Source organism: Eublepharis macularius, chromosome 5 (genome assembly GCF_028583425.1).
Source record: "Eublepharis macularius isolate TG4126 chromosome 5, MPM_Emac_v1.0, whole genome shotgun sequence".
Classification (NCBI taxonomy): domain Eukaryota; kingdom Metazoa; phylum Chordata; class Lepidosauria; order Squamata; family Eublepharidae; genus Eublepharis; species Eublepharis macularius.
In genome coordinates, this window is record NC_072794.1 from 19,692,154 (window position 1) to 19,712,455 (window position 20,302).

The 20,302-nt window shown below is 49.6% G+C and overlaps 1 pseudogene; it reads left to right on the forward strand.

Moving 5' to 3' along the window:
• The first annotated feature begins 6,921 nt into the window (after positions 1–6,921).
• Positions 6,922–15,460, forward strand: LOC129330281 (vomeronasal type-2 receptor 26-like; annotated as a pseudogene).
• Positions 15,461–20,302: the final 4,842 nt, after the last annotated feature.

Consider the following 20,302-nt stretch of genomic DNA (forward strand, 5'->3'; position numbering starts at 1 on the left):
AGTAAGTGACAGGTACACTTGCTGCACACTTGGGCAGGTCCAGATGTCGGATGCGAAGTGCACAGTTCTCCCGGCAACCAGGGACAGCTGTGCCTTCATGTGTTCCCTGGCAGCCCTATAAAACAAGGGCACCACCCATCTGCTCATCGTCATGCGAGCAGGGACAGCGTACCAGGGAAAGAAATCTTGAATAAGCCCTGGGAGGCCAAATTCCTCCACTACCGTGTATGGTCTACCATCCACAGCTATCATGTTGACAATGAGGCACATGAGGTGCCGGCTCGCCTTCTGGTTTTTTTATATATAATTTTTTAATTTTTTTAATTACTAAGACTACAAAAAAGGGAAAAAGGGAACAGGGGGAAAGGGAAGAAACAACATATAAAAACACACACTACATCTACAAGTATTGCATTCCCTTCATACTACAATTATTTAAAGTTAAAACTTTGTAATATGCTATTAGATTGGTAGATCTTATAAAATACAAACTACAGTCAGGATCAGGTCTTCTCTCCCCCCCCCCGCATCTCGGTCGCAGTTCGCTCTGAACAGCTACAGTAGCTGCGCTCACTCACTCCTCCCCATTCCCCCCTTCAGATTCTAAATCCTCTCCTTGCTGGAACTCTTGATGATTAAACACAAAGTCCCTCAGCTGTACTTCCGATGTTATCTTGTAGGCTTGGTCTTTATAACTGAACCAGATACCTTCCGGAAATATTTTATTTCACGCTTCCTCAGAAGAGCTGCAAACCTTTTATATTTGAATCTTCTTTTCCGAGCTAAAAATGGAACGTCCTTCAATATCTTAACCTTGTTACCCAAAAAGTCCAAATCCACATTGTATGAATTATATAAGATGGTGTCCCGAGTCTTCTTAGATGAAAAATCGATAATAATCTCGCGAGGCAGCTGACGCTTCGTTGCATATTTTGAAGATGTCTGGCGGACTTCCAGAATATCGCTTTTTAACTCTTCTTTAGTTGCCTTTGCGGATGACGCCAAAAGTTCCGACACCAAGTCCTTTAAGTTTTCACTTTCCTCCTCCTTCACATTCTGAAGACGCAATACCGTCTGAGCACGATCCACTTGTAACCCTATCAATTGATTCTCCAAAAGCTTTACTTCTTTGTTTGTTGCTTTCATGAGTACTGCATTTTCCCGAGCAGACTGCTCTGCCCCAGACGCTGCATCTTTAATGGTTTTCACTTCGTTCTCAACTGAGCCAACCCTTTGACCGATTTCATTTAGCTTATCAACAAAGGGCTTCATAGCTTCAACGACTGACCGTTTAACCAGCTCTTCAAGAGACTCTCCTTTCCCCTGCAAAGCAGCCGAAACAGATTTGCCCACAGCAGGGCTCTGCTTTTTCGTCGCCATCTTGGGGGGGGGGAGTCCGCCAACTAAGTTCCAAAACTCAATGAAGGGGAAGATATCCGAACCTTCTTAGCTTCAACTCCCACCAATCCTTCGCATACGCTTGGAATGACAGAAGGGATTTGCTACGTACAGGTTTTCACCTTAAATCTGCTTGTTGCCGTTCTCCATGGCCTGGCAGCACGCGATGTGCTGCACAAGTCTGCTGGCCTCCGTAGGAGCAAATGGGCAATTTACCCTCTGCATCGACTTCAGGGGGCTCTTCCCGCCGCGCTCCGGACCCTGACCCCCTCACTGGGAGTCCTGGGGGTTAAGCCTTGCAGGTCAACCACCCGGTCAGACTGCTCGGGCGCTTCCTCCTGGACCTGCGGAGAGGAGCGTCCAACATGGGCACCGGCTCGCCTTCTGGATCCCCTCTCTGGGCACAGTAGGGCCCTGCCTACTAAGCATCTCTGTCAGAGAGGCTTGGTGTCCCTGCCCTACAGGAACCCGTGGGGAGAGAACCAGAGAAGCCTGCCTCCTTCTGGCTAGCTGGCAGCCGTGTGTACCGCCTGGTGATGCCTCTTCATGTGGCTCCTCATCCCAGACGTGGAGAGATGGTTCACATCCCTGCCATGGCTGACACGCTGCTTTCAATGCTGGCACTGGGCAACTCGAGGGTCCATTATCTGGAAGTGACTCCAGATTTTGGAAGTGAAGGGTTGCCCACACTTCCCAGGGGAAGCACTCACGGGCCCACCCTGAGACACCTCCTTTGAGGTGCTCTGGCCGGACACACCATGTCCCACTCTAGGCTGGGCAGTTGGGGATGGACGAGGCTGAAGGGGCAGAGATGTGGGCTCTTCCATCACAGTTTCTTCCTCTTCCTCCCGCACCCTCTCCTCCTGCACAGCCTCGAGAGGTCTGCTGCTGGCCTCAGAGGAAACAGGGGTGGACCGCCCTGCAAGGGGTCCCACCAGCAGTTCCTCCAACATCCTACGGGTTCCTGGGGTGTGCGTGAAGGATGGAAAAGTCACATGCCCCACGCCCATCCCAGGAGACACCACATGCTGCCCCTCCTCCAGCAGCTGGCTCTAAACCACTGGAGGAGGTGGAGCCTCAGCAGCAGGCCCTTGCCCAGTGCCAGCCCCTGCCTGAGACACCTGGGTTGGGGGTGGCCCTCCAGCAGCTGCCCCAGGAAAGAGGACCTTGCGAGCCCTCTTCCTGTCACCAGAAGCCAGGCTGGTGAATGGCAGTAGCGCAGGGGAGGGCCTGCTCCACTCAGATGTAGGGGCTGCTGCAGCAGTCCCCCTCCCCTCCACCCCTCTAGATTTCTCTCTGGCCTTTCCCCTAGGGTCCGTCTCAACTTTCCTTTCTGACATCCTTTCCTCTCCCGGAAGCTACACTGACTATTCAGAAACAAAAGGAAAACAAAGGTGAACTTTGTTTTCAAGACCTATCTAGCTACTTCTAACTCTGTTCTTCTTGTGGCTCTGTCACTCGGAGATGGTCAATCAAACGTCTTTTTAGACAACTCTATTTATGTTGGGGGACCTGAACCTGCCAAACAGCTGAATTCCTCAGGAATCGAGCTGGCCCTAAACCCCAATAACAAGGGAAAGCCTTAGCCCCTAACAGGACTAGTGTGCCTGGGCCAACCTGGCCCCATGGGGGCCAGAGATGGGCAGTGAAACCCTAGTTATGGGAGCACTAATGAGAAGCCTATTAACAACTATACCTATATGTATATATATATGTATATAAATCAAATATAACCTAACTCTAACCAGTGCTTGTCCTAATGATCCCTATTTACTGTGTTAAACAAAGTACGCTTGGTTCCCTATCAATTAAGTTGAGGACAAGTAGCCACTGAACACCTACAAACTGGCCTGCCTTCTAAAGACGCTATTTTATGGGAAAAACTTTTCTGTTGTGTGTCTGTGTGGGGTGTGGATGTGGTGTTCTGAAAATGTAACTCCTCCCCACCCAGGCAAGCAAGGACCCACCCCTATGCCCACCCAAATGTAAAACCCAGAGAGTCATAGACTCATTCACCAGTCCTGCAGTCCAGCGATGGTCATGCAGCAGCAAGAGTGTCTCGCCTCTCTAGGCCAGGAACAGAATGGTGGGAGGTTAGCAGAGATCCATAAACTGCACTCCCCAAAAAAGTTACGGCCCTGGCATAGGTTTGGCTTGGCCAGGCCCAGAGCCACAGTGCACAGGCAGGCCACAGAGTTAAAGAGAGCAAGCATGCAAGCAGTGAGGCCAACCCCCCAGTTAAAAATGCTTCCCTTTACCTTCCCTGTCACCAAAAGATAAAACAGGGGACAATAATCCAGGCCTCAAGAAGACCCAGGCCCGCTCTGCAGGCAAAACCAGTGTCACAGTGAAGCATTTTTAACCAGAGGCAAGCAGAGTGGCCCAGCATAAGCAAACTCTGTCCCTTCCCTTCCCCCTCCCTTCCTCCCCTAAATTAAAAACCTCTCCTACAAGTCCTCTCCTGATGTCCAGCTGAGTGAGTTGATCCACAGCAGAAGTCCACAGGAAGAAGTCCACTCCAGTCCAGGTCAGGCCAAGGCAGAGACAGTGAGAAGGAGTGTCTCACTATCTCTCTCATCTCCAGCAGCAACAGAAGCTGTCCCAAAGTCCAGCCTCTATTTTAAATCCCCTGCTGCATCTTCTTCCAGAGAATACATTGGCTGGAAGGAGGATGCAGCAGTGGGATTGGACACTTCTAAGTCCCCTCTCCCTTGCCTGATCCCCCCCTCTTACCCCTTGCACTTTTACTCTATCACTCTTTCCTGCTCACCCCTCCCCTACCTGAAATCTAGGCGGGAATCTCTTGCTGCTTGCTTTGCATTGCATTTTGCAAATGCAATGCTAGTAGCAAGCAAGCACCTTGCAAAGCAAAGATTCCCGCCTTTTCTAGCAAGAGGGGAGGGGTGCGGAGGAGGTAGTGAGTCATTCACTCCTTCTCCCCCCCTCCCCTCTTCAAAGAGCCTGCAGGAAGCTGTAGCAAATGCAAGCAGCTACCAAAATGGCGATTCTTTGATTGCCGAATCGAACCAAAACATACCGAATTGATTCGGCAATCCTCATTTTGGCATTACCAAAACCTTTTCGGTATTCTGAAAAAGTTTCAGTAATACTGAAAAATACCAAAATGGCTCTGATTCGGTAATTTTTAACGAATCAGATAACTTTATTGCACACCCCTAGGCCTAAGTTGCAGCTGTGCAGCTGATCAGCACAAGCTGACTCCCCTGAGGGGCCCCAATATAAAAAAACCATCGAGACGAGCGATGTGGGGGGGGGGCATGCACGCCACTGCCCATTCAATGAATGTGCTAAAGGTTTCAAATGTTGCACAAGCGACAGCACCCCATGGGCATAGACTTGTCAACATACCACTCACCCTGAAATTTGAACCCCAGCAGGCAAAAATCTAGGGGGTTGACAAGCAGCAACCCAAAGGCCAATTGCACGTCGCATTTTGCCATAAGGGCACCCGGGCCACAGGACCGTTTCAGCCTGACTGCGTGGTCAAAGGAGGTATATTTGACAGAGCAAAATTCCTGAGAGATGGCTTCATTAATGGAAGAGCCCTGGGGGTAGGAGAGATGGTGTATGAGACCACGCAACCAGCGGCTAGCTCCTTGGCCAGCTTGGCCTGCACTAGCTTAGGCAACTCCCTAGCCGATTTCAGGTTGCCCGACACCGTGGAGACCCAGTGAAGGGAATGTGAAAGCCCCTGGAAAATCCCTCTGACAGGTACCGGGTAGCTGACCTGTTGGGGTAACGAAGGAGAAGGGGGAGCAAGGCCTGGAGTTTTACTGGGGTGGGGGCCAAACCCAAGAGATTGGATGCTGAGCTACTTGCTGGAAGCAGCAGGTTGGGTAGCAGAGGCACGGGATCCTCCCTCTTTATGGGAGCTACTGTTGGAGGACCGACCCGCACAAAAGGGCTGGGAGGAAGAGGTGCCGCGAGGGCATGAGGCACGCAAGTGAGGCCCTAGGCAAGAGTCACAGCTGTGATCGTACCTACACTTAGGCCAGAGGCACCTGCCCTGATTGTATTCCCAGCAAAGTCCCCTAGCCCTGTCCTGCTGGCTGGACCCCCCCCCCCCACACACACACAAACACACGTGTTCTGTCGTTTTTCCCCTAATATGGGGCCCCACTAGCCAGAGCCACAGCTTCTGATTGATGAGGTCCCATCTGGCCCTGAAGTTGTGAGGGGCCCTCTTATGGAAAACCTTGTCATATTCAATGGCTGCTAAATCACCTGCAAGGGCCCTGGCCCTGAGGACATTACCATGGTGGTTGGTCAGGTGCCAACCCCTTTCAGGGAAGGCCACCTGCACAACCCCCATGTAGACCGTTTAACACTCCAGCCAATTATTAAAAGAGCGTTCCACCATCTCCCCTCTGGTGCTTCTTTTGTTTCGCTTTGAGGAAAGGGCACATTTGCTGTCCTCTGCCTCAGGCCTGATAAGGGAAAAGACGTCTATATAGTAGCCATCTAAGATACATTCCCTGACTTTGCAAGACAGATGGATCCCGGGGGGGGGGGTCTCATCATCCGTGAAAGGAGAGACAGTGGGAGGCAGTTTGGGGGAAAGGCCAGCCACCCAAACCTCCCGGGGATCCCCCCCATTCTTGCACCCACCAGCCCTGCATCAGATGGCCCAGACTAGGAGACCAGGAACCTGGGTGGCCACCCCACGATAGTCCTCCCTGGGAGCCTCATCCTCGGATGAAGAAGATGTACCTGAGCTTCCATTGCTGTCTGATACCTCCAGATGCCAGTGCGAATGCCACGCTTTTCTGCATGCCTGCTTCCTCTTTTTGGCTGGCTGCCACCATTCTGGACTGGAGGAGCTTTCTTTGCTGGAGCTGGGTGACCTTCTGGCCGGGCAGCCCTTTTTTCACCTGGCTGCCTCAGACCCTAGGGACCTCAACAGGTCCTGGAGCCACCTGAGCTGCCCTGGGCCCAGAGTTCCCTAGCTGCTCCACCCTGGTAGTAAGCAGCTTGAGGGCCTAGCTGATGCCTTGTAAAGTGTCCATGTTCTCCTTTCCCATGCCAGATCTCGTCCACTTCCTTGAGCCGGTTGCCCCATGCTGTCCCCCATCTGCTCTGGCTCTGGAGGCTCCAGTCAAGGCCTTAAAACCCATCCCCACCACTGCTGCAGCGGGGGGCCGGGCTGCCGCTGCCCAGGGAACCTGGCTCCCACCTCCACATGCCTTGCTAACCCCAGGTTGATCTGCTGTGAGTGGAACCCCAGCCGAAGAAGGGCGAGAGGAAGCTCCGCTCTGCCCGGCTCATTTTCCAGCCCGGCCAGCAGTCATGCCTACCAGGCAGGCCTTGGCCGGGGGCCCTGCCTCCACCACCTTCAGTCTCAGAGCCATCGATGAGGGGGAGAAGTGCTCTGAAGAATGAAGCCACCTCCGGAGACAAGCCTCCACACTGGAACCGATGACTCCGACTAGATCACCCGCCGCGTGCTGTTGGGACTAGTGATTTCAGCAGGGATTTCCACAGTGATTTCAGCCCCAGCACGGAATGAGCAACCCGCCGGTTTCACCTGCTGGAAAGCACCTGAAGCCGGAGGGAGAGCAGTTCAACTTAAATAGCGCCCTACCCGACCTGAGTGAAAAGCAGGCTCCCCAGGTCTGGCACCAGCCCCACCCCCAAGACCAACCACCTCCCAGCCAGCCCTTATTGGCTGGTCATGAATTTGAATAGATTGGGCGCGGGAGGCCCAGGCAAGCCTAGGAAAAAGACAGCGTGGCTGCTGCCGTGCTTCCGCCCCACCGGCTGCCCCACAGGCAGCAAATCGGCTGCCCAGGTGAGTCTGGGGGCCATTACTTCTCTGGCTAGTTCATGTTTTAGTCCGTAGAAAAAGGTATGAGACAGTGAGTCAACTACAGTCAAAGGGCAGTCGCAGAAGCACTGGTCTGAAGGTATCTTTTTGTCTGGGCTGCTGGCAATGCGTTGCAGTGTGCAATCATGTATGATTGCCTCACAGTTTTAGAACTATCAGCATACTGAGCTAATGAGGTGGGTAGCTGCCAAAGGGAAATCCGATGTGTCTTTACAGCATTTAATTACACCAATCAACTACCTGGGAAAAGCATTTTTAAAACCTCTGTAAGAAATATAATCTCAAATTGGAGTTGGACTTTGAAATCAATCTTAAGCAATGACTGTGACACTGAGAGTTCTCTATCTTTTGGTGCTACACCTCTGAAGATGCCAGCCACAGCTGCTGGCGAAACGTCAGGAACTACAATGCCAAGACCACGGCAATACAGCCCGGAAAATCCACAACAACCAATCTTAAGCAAGTTCCAGAATGGGAACCTGTTACTCATCTCAAGGTAGTTAAACACAGGGCAATAGGAAATGGATTACTGTCACAGCCCTGATTTTTCTTGAGTCTTGAAGATATCACACAACACTGAGAAATCCTTTTTTTCTTTCCTTCCCCCAGCTCGGTTATGGCTCCTTCTACCCTGTCTTAAGAGAGAAGACCTTATTTCCTTCCTTTTACCGGATTGACCCCAGTGAAACCCCACAGTATTTTGGGCTCATCCGCTTACTCCTTCATTTCCACTGGAACTGGATTGGGGTCATTGCTCCAGATAATGACAGTGGGGAAAGTTTCATCCAGTCCCTGACTGTGATGCTTGCTCAGAACGACATCTGTGTTGTGTTCATTAAAAGGACTTTGTCAGAAATCTTGGCCTATGTTGTTATGACTAGAACTGACTATTTTAGACTAGCTTTAGAAGTTATGCAGAGTAAGGTCAAAGTCGTCGTTATCTCTGGGGACTTCAATGCCATACGTAAGTTCATCCTTCCACTTTTTGCTTCTGAGACCTTTTCATCGGGGAAGGTCTGGATTGTGACAAATCAGTGGGAATTTGCTGCTATGGGATACTACTATCAGTGGAACGCTGTGCAGGTCCTCCATGGTGCTCTGTCCTTTAGAGGTCACACAAAGGATGTGCCAGGATTTCGCAATTTTCTCCTGACTTTAGATCCACATCAACCACAGGGAGATGTCTTTCTTAGAGAATGGTGGAAACTTGTATTTAAATGTTTATTTAGGGAAGCTGGTCAGATCAATGTTGGAGGCTTTGAGAGCTGTACAGGGAAGGAGAACATTGAGAACCTGCCACTGCCCCTATTTGAAATGAGGATGACTGGCCACAGCTATAATATCTACAATGCCGTCTATTCTGTGGCACACATGTTACATGCCATGTACACATATGGGTCACAACGAGCAATGATGGGAAAAGGCAAGAGACTTCTGGATGTCCAGCCGTGGCAGGTAAGGTCCTTCCTCTGATATGGTTTGTAGGAGAGCCTTTCTGTCAGGAATTTGCTTTAAGAGGGATGGGAGTTCACAGTCCATAATTCCTCTGTCCTCCATTTCCTTGCTCTCCACTGTCAGGAGGCAAAGCTTGTGCTACAAGAAAAGTCTTAATTGGCCATCTTCTACCTGGGTTTAAATATTTCCATATTGACATGTCCTACCTACCTACTTGTAGGTCCTCTTGTAGGTGGTTTCTTTGGGCTGATTTGATTTTGCAGGGTCGATGACTTCCTTCAGATCAGATGGGCTCCCATTGTTGCTGCTAAACCTGTGCTTGAAAGCTCATTCTCAGCTGTCAGGATTTGAGTGGTTTTCATCACTTGGGCTATCTTGCTGTGAAGGGACTCCTCCACTTAGGTCTACACAATGACAAGGCAATCACAGGACAGTCTGTAAAGCCACCCCTTCTTCCCCACCAAAAAACCAGCATGTCTTCTTCTCTATCAAATTCTATCTTGCTAAGCAGATCTACAATCTCAATCTTCTGTCTTGTATCCAGTCCAATTGCTCCCTGCCTCCACCCAATCAGATGGAGTGTGTTATAACAGATAGCCACCAGTTCTCCCCTGCAAAAAAATAAAAATAAATAGCTGTAACGGAAGAGACACTGCCTAAGGAAGAGTGCCCATTAGGGTTGCCAGGTCCCCCTGAGCTCAAATTGGGGGTCGCTGGGGGGAGGATGCACTACGAGAACTTACCTCGAGGGTGCACCCAGCATGCACACATTCTAGATCACTTCCACATCATGCCATGAATGACATCATTCACAACACAATGCAGAGGCGATCCAGAGTATGTTGAAGAACACTTGAGGTTGGGGGGGGGGTAACCCATTCCTGTACCTTTCCCCTCACCAAGGAGGTGAGAGGTGTGGGGCAGAGGCTGTGAGCCATGGACCCCCCCACCCCCACCGCGGAATGGGATCCCTAGAGCCCATTGAAGATGCATCCTCAACCTTCGATGAGAGAGAGATTGACAGGCAGGCAGGCATCGCCTTACTTGGTAGCCCTCACAGCATCTTACCAGGCAGAAAGCACCATGGCCTCTCATCATGGCCTCTCACAGTTACAATCATTCTTCACCTTTCCAAAGCATCTCTTCCATTTCAGATTCTTGCTGCTTTGAGGAACACCCGATTCAACAACAGTGTAGGAGAGGAAGTAGATTTTGCTGAAAGTGGCAAGAGAGCAGCTGGCTATGATATTTTCAACTTGATCTTCTTTCCAAATCAATCTTCAGCTCAAGTGAAAGTTGGGAGGATCAGTCCTAGGGCTCCCCCAGGCCAAGAATTCGTCATTAACACAGATGCGATTATTTGGGCTGCCCAGGTAGGGAAGAAATTATATTCATGTGTCACATGGGAGAATTAGAAAATGTTGCAGTTGGAACCCTTGAGACTGCACTACAAGCACCAAGCTGGACATTACATTTTTGGTGAGTTGTTCCTGGGTTCCCCAAAACAACCTTGAGGGCCCCTGCAGGGACACAACAGCTGCAGGAAACATCATTTTAATAATTGGAAGGGCCGATTTACAGCTTCAAACTGCGGTGTGTATGGGGAGGATGGACTTTTCAGCTGCTAAAATGGCCCTGGCAGAGATTTAATTACATACCTTTGGAGGAGCACCTAGAGCTATACAAGTAGGAGCCAAGCTACAAGTGACGCCTTACGCAGGTTGGACACTTGTCAGCTTCCCTCAAGTTTTGATGGGAAATGTAGGTATCCTGGTTTTACAGCTTGGCTCTCCATTACAACTGCAAGACCAGGATGCCTACATTTCCCATCAAAACTTGAGGGAAGCTGACAAGTGTCCAACCAGTGTCATTTGTCACTTGTAGCTTGGCTCTAACTCTATCGGGGACTGTTTCAGCTTCTCAAAATTGTGTGGGGGTGAAGCAGAAACCCCTCTTCCCCTCATTCCATAGGTTCAAGCGAAAAGGGGTTCTCTCTGATCTTTAAAATGCAGCTGATACGTGACTTCAAGGAACACGACTTGGGTTAGGAGAACCTAAACACAACTCACCCCAAAAAAGAATTGTCTCGTTTGGCCCTGAGACTTGCCGTTAGAGACCAGACCAAAGTGACTTAGCTCAAATGATGGTCTCCAGAATAGTAAGCATTCTATCTGAGCCTCTGTTATAATGGTTTCCTTGAAATATGTAACTTTCCTGGAGAGATCTGGCCTTCCTAATTTGGCAACTCCTTCCAGCTTGCAAAAGAAAACCTCTTTCAGTTAGTGAGTCTGGCTTGGTACAGGTGAGCCACTACAGTTGTGGAGAAAACCTCATCACTGCCTCTTTTTCTTCTTAGAAGCGGCCTTCTGCTAGGTGTGTGGAGAGCTGCTTACCAGGATACAGCAGGACAGTTCAAGAAGGGAACTGGGTTTGCTGTTACGAATGCAAGCGTTGTCCAAGTGGGACAATTTCTAACCATACAGGTACAATGATTGAAAACCATGTTAAAGAGTAGAACTTAATAAAACCTGAGTGGACTGCACTCAGTGCACTAAGTGTAGATTCTGCATTTAATAACAACAAGAAGAACATTTGATTTATATACTGTCTTTTAGGACAACTTAATGCCGCACTCAGAGCAGTTTACAAACTGTGTTACCATTGTCCGCACAACAATCACCCTGTGAGGTGGGTGGGTCTGAGAGAGCTCTGAGAGAGTTGTGACTGACACAAGGTCACCCAGCTGGCTTCAACTGGAAGAGTGGGGAATCAAACCCAGTTCTCCAGATTAGAGTCATGCTGCTCCTAACTGCTATACCAAACTGGCTCCCTCCCTTTAGATAGTAATGTATTTATTTTTATTTTTATTTTATCACATTTCTAGACCACCTTCCCCATCAGACAGGCTCAGGGCGGTTTAACAACAGTTTAAAACAGTAAAAACATTATAAACATTATAAAAACATTAAAATATTATATCATAAACAATTAAAATTGGTGGGTATAAAATATTAAAATGTATAGTTTAAATGAGATGCCACAGCTTGCTTTTTGGACCCCCTGCAGAGCACATGAGTCAGGGGCCTGGACTTCTCTGCTAAAGTCCAGCCCTGAGAATACCACTGTTGATTCTGGAATGGTTAAGTAAATCAGGGCCATTTTCACACGCGCCCTGGGTGATCGTGCAAACTCACAGCATGAAGTGTTTTCCTAGCACAATCTTCCGGCACGATCCCCTTTAATGGCCCGATGACGTCAGAAAAAGGACCAATAAATGGGATGTGCTGAGAAATTGCGCTAGGAAGACACTTTTATGGTGTGAGTTTCGCACGATCTTCCAGGCGCCTGGCCGTGTGAAAACAGCCGAGTACTCTGCTGGTTCAAATCTCACTACTGCCATAAATTCAGTAGGGTGGCCCCTCTTCTCAGCCCCCGCTCCCCAGCTGTATTGTGGGAATAATAATAATGCTGACTTTGTTCAATCCTCTGGGTGGGGCACTAAATCTGTCGAGAAGAGTGGTGTATAACCACACTATTGTTGTTGCTCTTGTTGTGTTTAAGTTTATTGTAGCAAAATAAAGCAGAAGACCAGCTGTCCCTTAAAGGCTAATAATATTTATTCCAGCATGAACTTTAGTGAGTCCAAGCTCACTGCTTTAGATGCTATGAAGAGGAAAACATTTTCTACATTTTTGTAAGGAAAATTAGAGACGGAGAGGGACCCAGAGGCTGGGCACATAGAGGTCTGATGTGAATCCTGTCAAAGTTTCCAGGGGTGATTGTCTTGAGCAAGGGCCTGCAAAAGATTAGGTTAGTTTTAGGTAGGTAGCTGTGTTGGGGAGAAAATACACATTATTAAGTACGTAGAGACGTTCAAGTGAACCTCATTTCACATGTCCCCCCTCTAACTTTCCGTGCACTCACTCGCACAGTCAGACTTCAATTTGCTCCCCAAGAGTACATTCATATGTTCCATATCAGTTCCTCCTCAACTGCTAAAAGTATCTCCATTTTCCCCTTCTCCTACATCCATTCATTGAAATGCAAATCTTGACACTCCCTCACACCTCAAAGAAGTGCAAATGGGCAAGTTAAAGGAGCCTATAGTACTTGTTCTTGCGAAGATTACTTATAGACTCGATCACACAAAGGGAGCTCTCATGAAAGCGGCATTTGCCTGCGTCGAGCAAGTACAGCCTGCAAGTGAATTGGGGAGCACACACAAAATCCTGCACGTGAGAATCCTGAGGTTATTTGTAACATGTATTTCCATCCTTGGTCTTCAGTAGAACTGGAGGATTTGAGTCCAGTGGCACCTTAAAGACCAACAAGACTTTCAGGTATGAGCTTTTGAGAGTCTCACAACCCCCTTCTTCAGGTCTTGAAAATCTTGTTGGTCTTTAAAGTGCCACTGGATTCAAATCCAACAGATTAGGTGGCTACACATAAATAATGATAACCGAAAGCAGAGGTTACAGGATAAACAATAGGATAAACAATAAACTAATCAAGGAAGAAAAGAAGCAGTCTGATGCATAAGAAAGTTTAGATCAATAAAGGGTTATAGTGTGATAAAAAATGTAAAGAACAGCCAGTTATAATTTCTAAAAAGTGGGTTCTGTTAACCTATTATAAATGATAGTAAGGATTTCTTGTGTTAGGTTTGTGTTAATTGATTCTCTCATGTGTATGCACCAACTCATTTGTCCAATGTACAAAGCAGAGATATTTTGGCTATATGATGTCATATATTCAATTGGATGATGTGGAAGTGAGCAAGCCCAGAATGGTGTAGCTGATGTTATACAGTAGCGTATGTGGAGACAAAGTTGGCATCTAGACTTGCTGCAGGTTTAGTTTCAGGTTTGAGCCTCTTTTGTGTTGGCCCCTGTTCTTGGTGAGAAGCTGTTTCAAGTTAGGAGGCTGTCTGGAAGAGAGGAAAGGCCTGCCATCCAAGGCCCATGAAACAGAAATACCCTTATCCAGGAGAGACTGTAGGACCCTCATGATTATGTAGCATTAGTGCACAACAGACTATATTTCAACGCCATTTTGATCATTATGCAGTGACGAACCCAAATTTGCCATCTAGACTACCATCCAAGATCCCCCTGTTCCTCCCTCCTGGTCTCACAACCGACCTGTGAGAACACAGCCGGCAGCAGAATTTCTGGCACCTGAGGCAGGGGGCAGTTTCAGGTGTGTTGCTGCCCCTACATGCATGTGCCCCCAGATTGTGTAATGATGTCACTGCGTGTGACGTCATCACGCAGCATGCTGCTGGAGCTGGCCTCATTGTCGCGGCGGGTGGCGGAGGAGGTGCACGTGCATCCTCCCAGCCCTCCCGCTCCGTTGCTCTGTGTGTTGCCCTGGACACCTGCTGCACCTGGCCCGCAGCTGCTGCACCCAGCTGGGGGCGCTGCTGGTAGCAGTGGCGGCAGGGCAGGAGGGCTGGTAGGCTGCAGAAGCTGCAGGCCAGGTGTGGCAGGCAGCCAGGGCAGCATGCAGGCAGCTTCCCATCCCTCCGCTCAGCCGCCAGTGCTGCTACCACCAGCTTTGCAGTGCACACCCCTGCCCATGGCTCCCCCTCCGGCGCCTCAGGGCTCGAGGTGGCTGCCGGACCTGCCTCAATGGACGCGCCGGTCCTGTGTGAGAACATTGCACTCAATTTCAGTTTCTGACCTATAGCTTGAGAACCACTGGTTTAGTAGTCTAACCTGGACAATGTATCATTTAATATCCTTGTGTGTGAGCTCAACTGGACATGATACAGCGAACATTTGCCAAGTGCTGGAGATACTTCATTAGTGTTGGTTTCTTCCAGATGCTGATCACTGTGTCCCATGCCCAGAAGATCAATATCCAAACAAGAATCAAGACAGCTGCATCTCAAAGAAAGTGACCTTCCTTTCCTATGAAGAGATTTTGGGGGTCTTTTTAGCTTCTCTTGCTCTTTTACTGTCTCTGATCACATTCCTAGTCCTGGCGACCATCATTAAACATCGAGACACGCCAATCGTCAAAGCCAACAACCAAAAGCTCTCCTATGCCCTCCTCATTTCCCTGCTGCTCTGCTTCATCTGCTCCTTGCTGTTCATCGGGCGGCCCAGGAGGGTCACCTGCCTTCTGCGACAGACTGCTTCTGGCATTATCTTCTCTCTTGCCATTTCTTCCATCTTGGCAAAAACTGTTACGGTGGTTCTGGCCTTCATGGCTTCCAAACCAGGAAATGTGACAAGAAAAGCCTTGGGGAGACAATGGGTGAATTCCATTGTCCTAACCTGTCCCCTTATCCAAGCTGTTATCTGTGCCATCTGGTTGATAATTTCTCCCCCATTCCCAAACTCAGACTTCAATTCCCTAGCTACAGAGATCATACTGGAGTGTAACGAAGGCTCAGTCACCATGTTTTACATTGTCCTGGGTTACATGGGTTTTCTGGCCATTATCAGCTTCGTCGTGGCTTTCCTAGCTAGGAAACTGCCTGACAGCTTCAATGAAGCCAAGTTTATCACTTTCAGCATGCTGGTCTTTTGTAGCGTTTGGTTCTCCTTTATCTCAACCTACCTGAGCATCAAAGGGAAGTCCATAGTGACCGTGGAAGTCTTCTCCATCCTGGCCTCTGGTGCTGGTCTCCTGGTTTGCATCTTTCTCCCCAAATGCTATGTTATTGTTTTGAGGCCTGATCTCAATAGCAGAGATCATCTTATACGGAAAAAGAATGTAAGAACCTGAATCCTTGAATATTCTTTGCTGTTTTGAATTTCGCTTAATTATATCTTCTCAGAAAGGCTGCTAGAATTACTTGAGAATGAACTGTTTAGAAAAATTCAATCAGAGACCTCCTAAAGAATATTATTAATACATCTGTTGATCTTTATGAAGCACTTGTTTTTCTGTAACAGATTAATGTGGCTAAACTTCCATCTGATAAATGCTGGAGGGTTGCTAAAATGGAAGATAGGTGAATGATGTAAGGCACTTTGGGCCATATTGGAGGAAAGGAGGGGTATACATGAAATAAAATTAAATTAAAATTTAAAAAATCATAATAAACATAAAATAAAATGTAGGCAACTAGGCTGCACATACATCTTACATCATGTGCAGAAACATTCTTGCCCAATATCAGCTTGTCTGTCTCCTTTCCGCTCTCCCTTTCCTCTGCAAGTGGACAGATTAGATTAGGGTGGAGAGTTCAAGCCTTGTGGTGCGGATTACACTTTTTTATAAATTTAAGTTGTAAGCACATTATGCTTTGTGCTGTTGATGAACATATTTCAGTGCATTTTAATAATAATAACAACAAAATAATATTTGATTTATATATCGGCCTTCAGGTGAACTTAAAACCCACTCAGAGCAGTTTACAAAATATGTTATTATTATCCCCACTACAAACACCCTGTGAGACGGGTGGGGCTGAGAGAGCTCTGGGAAGCTATGACTGACCCGAGGTCACCCAGCTGGCTTCAAGTGGAGGAGTGGGGAATCAAATCCAGTTCTCTAGATTAGAGTACCGGCAGTCTTAACTAGAGATGGGCACGAATCGAATTACGACGCCCCAAAAACCCACGAACCAGGTTGGTTCGGGGTTTGCGAACCAGCGGTTCATGGAAGCTCATTTCCACGAACGGGTTCATTTGGGTCGTAAAGGGACATTTTAAATGGCCATGGCCATATAAACTTTTCCTGCGGCTTGCAAGCTGCAAGGCCCTTTAAACTGCCCAAACCCCACCCCCCACCCCTACCCCTCCAGCCTCAGCCCCACACTTACCTTGCCCTGTGGGCCTGCGGTGTCCTCCCCTTCCTCCCACAAGGGGCAGGAAGGCCGTTTTCAGCCTCCTCCACCCAGGGGCGGTGCCAGGGTTTCTGGTACCTGCGGCTGCCCCTACACCCCCTCCAGACTGCATGATGACGTCACTGCGTGATGACATCAACATGCCGGTGGGTGGCTGGGATGGCACACGGAGGCTGCCCATGGTCCCAGTCGGGTGCCCTGGGTGACTGGGGAGGTTCCACATGCTGCTCCGGACACCTGTCATGCCTGGCCCACAGCTGCTGTGCCTAGCTGGGGGCATGTGTTGTTGTTGGTGGCGCCGGCGCCAGCACAGGGCTGGCTGGCTGCAGCAGCTGTGGGACAGGCATGACAGCTCCATGACGCATGCCTCCACCCCTGGCACCCCCTCCGGCACCTCCTTCAGGTCCTCAGCGCCTGTGGTGCCTGCCTCACCGCCTCAATGGTGGTACCGGCCCTGCCTCTGCTGCCCTGCGGGCCAGTGCAGAAGCAGACAAAGCCGAAAACAGCCTTCCCGCCCCTCAAATGGCCTCTTCTGCTGCCGCACAGGCCCGCGCAGGGGTGGAAAAGGCTGAAAACAGCCATCCTGCCCCTCACGGGAGGAGGGGGAGGACACTGCGGGCCCACAGGGCCAGGTAAGGCTGGGGCCGGGGCTGGGGCCGGGGCCGGGGCCGGGGCCGGGGCCGGGGCCGGGGCCGGGGCCGCGGCCGGGGCCGGGGCAGGGGCCGGGGCAGGGGCCGGGGCAGGGGCCGGGGGGTGGGGGGTTGGGCAGTTTAAAGGGCCCTGCCACTTGCAAGCAGCTGGTTCCTTTAAACCAGAGGTGGCCAAACTGTGGCTCGGGAGCCACATGTGGCTTTTCTAGTCATATTGTGTGGCTCTCGGAGGTCTCTATCGCCATGGCCATACATTTTATTTTAATCTAGTTTATTTCCCTCCCTCCCTTTCCTCCCTTTCCTCCTTTTTTCCCTTGTCTTTTCCTCCCTTTCCTTCTTTCTTTCCATGTCTTTCATATTTTCAATAAAAATGTTGGGGTTGCCAGGTCTGACTCAGAAAATATCTGGGGACTTTCGGAGTGAAGCCTAGCAAGGATGTGATATCACTTTTGTGATGTCACTTCCAAGTCAAAGGTCAGGTGATGACTCTTCCCAAGCTCCACCCCTTCTGATGATGTCACTTCCAGTATACTGCACCAAAACTCCACCCCTTTCTGTGATATCACTTGCAGGACACTCCCCCAAACCCACTTCCTCATCTGAAGTCACTTCAATGCATCATGTATTTTGGCTCTCAAACACCTAACTAGACATGAGCATGAACCGCATTACGAACCAAAAAAACCCACAAACCGCCCGATCTTCCATTTGCAAACCAGCGGTTTGTGAGGGTTCATGGCCAATGAATAGGGATGTGCGTTTCAGCTTTCTGAATGCCGAAAGAAAGCCGAAACAAAAGTGTTTCGGCTTCTTTCGGGTTAGCCGAAACGTTTCGGAGAAAGCCGAAACGTTTCGGCTAGCCGAAAGAAAAAAAGCCGAAACGTTTTGGCTTCTTTAGGCTTTCTTTTGGCTTTTCAATGGGAAAATGCCTCCGTCTTCCCGGACGTCTGGGGGAGGCATTTTCCCACTGAATCAGCCCAAAATTGGTGGGGACCTTCCTCTAACCCCTCTCTAAAAACCCCCCAAGTTTCAGATCGATTGGACTTTGGGGGGCCATGTTATGGCCCCCCAAAGCAGGTCCCCCATCCTCCCATAAGAAAGCGAAGGAGCAGCATATTGTTAGCATGCTGCTACTCATCTTCTTCATTATTTCCTATGGGGGGAAAATGAAGAAGCAGGCTTCCTTTGCCAGGGGTGGCATTTTGTATGCAAAATGCCCCCTTACCCTCAGGAGCCCTTCTCCCACCCTTCTTCCCACCCCCCACCAAGGCTCAGCATGCTCCCACTTGGGGGGGGCATTTCATGGCCTCCCCATGTAGGTGCTCTTTTCTCTACCACTGACAGCTGGAGGGGGGGCTTGTCTTGCCAGGGGTGGCATTTTGCATGCAAAATGCCCCCAAGCCCTCAGGAGCCCTTCTCCCACCCCTCCTCCCACCCCCCACCAAGGCTCAGCCTGCTCCCACTTGGGGGGGGCATTTCATGGCCTCCCCAAGTAGGTGCTCTAATCTCTACCACTGACAGCTGGGGGAGGCTTGTCTTGCCAGGGGTGGCATTTTGCATGCAAAATGCCCCCAACCCTCTGGGGCCCTTCTCCCACCCTTCCTCCCACCCCCCACCAAGGCTCAGACTGCTCCCACTTGGGGGGGGCATTTCATGGCCTCCCCAAGTAGGTGCTCTTTTCTCTACCACTAACAGCTGGGGGGGGGGCTTGTCTTGCCAGGGGAGAAGGGCCCCAACCCTCTGGGGCCCTTCTCCCACCCTTCCTCCCACCCCCCACCAAGGCTCAGACTGCTCCCACTTGGGGGGGGCATTTCATGGCCTCCCCAAGTAGGTGCTCTTTTCTCTACCACTGACAGCTGGGGGAGGCTTGTCTTGCCAGGGGTGGCATTTTGCATGCAAAATGTCCCCCAGCCCTCAGGGGCCCTTCTCCCACCCCTCCTCCCACCCCCCACCAAGGCTCAGCCTGCTCCCACTTGGGGGGGCATTTCATGGCCTCCCCAAGTAGGTCCTCTCAGCCCCTAAAGTCCACCCCTTACAGCCCCACACAAACCCAATTCCCCCCAGCTGCCACACACAGACCCAAATCCCCACATTAGCCCCTCACAGACCCAAATCCACCCCCACCTGCCCCACACCCATAACCCCAGGAACAGGCTGGCAAAGGCCAGCCCTCTCCCTTTGTTCCCTATGCTGGGAACTTCTAAACTCTCTTTCCCTGGGCAATTCTGCACAGCCCAGGGGTGCCACAATGGTGGGCACACTTCTGAGTGCCAGCTGGTCCCTGTGAAAGAGCACCTGAACCACAGACACCCTCCCTCAAATTCCCCCACCACCTACAGAGATGGCTGGCCAGCCAGCCCCATTGTTCCCTATGATGGGAACCAACTGCACAACAAAGAATAAAACACGAACAACACAAAATAAAGTTTTTTAAAAATTATTTTCTCCCTTTCAAAGTACAAGTAGGCAAAGCATTATGACACATTACACCAGCAGTCCCCCACACAGAAAAATTAACACAACTCACTTAACATCAGAGAATCACAAAACACGATTCCTGTCAAAAACACTTTATTTCTTGAACAGCTTTAGGTTACACAGAAGGGGGGCACACCAAAGGGCATGGCAGCAGTATCTTACACAAAAATAACACAACTCACTTAACATCATAGAATCACAAAAGCACAATTCCTGTCAAAAACACTTTATTTCTTGAACAGCTTTAGGATACACAGCAGGGGGGCGCACCAAAGGGCATGGCAGCAGTATCTTACACAAAAATAATACAACTCACTTGACATCAGAGAATCACCCCAAAATATTGCTGTCAAAAGCACTTTATTTCCTTAACTGCTTTGGGTTACACAGTAGGAAGGCACAACAGGGCATGAAAGCAGTGTACTACATAAAAATAACACAACTCACTTCACATCAGAGAATCACACAAACACAACTGCTGTCAAAAACGGTGAAGTGGGTTGTATTATTTTGTGTAGTACACTTCTATCATGCCCTTTGGTGCGCCCCCCCTGCTGTGTATCCTAAAGCTGTTCAAGAAATAAAGTGTTTTTGACAGCAATCGTGTTTTGTGATTCTCTGATGTTAAGTGAGTTGTGTTTTAATTTTTCTGTGTGGGGGACTGCTGGTGTAATG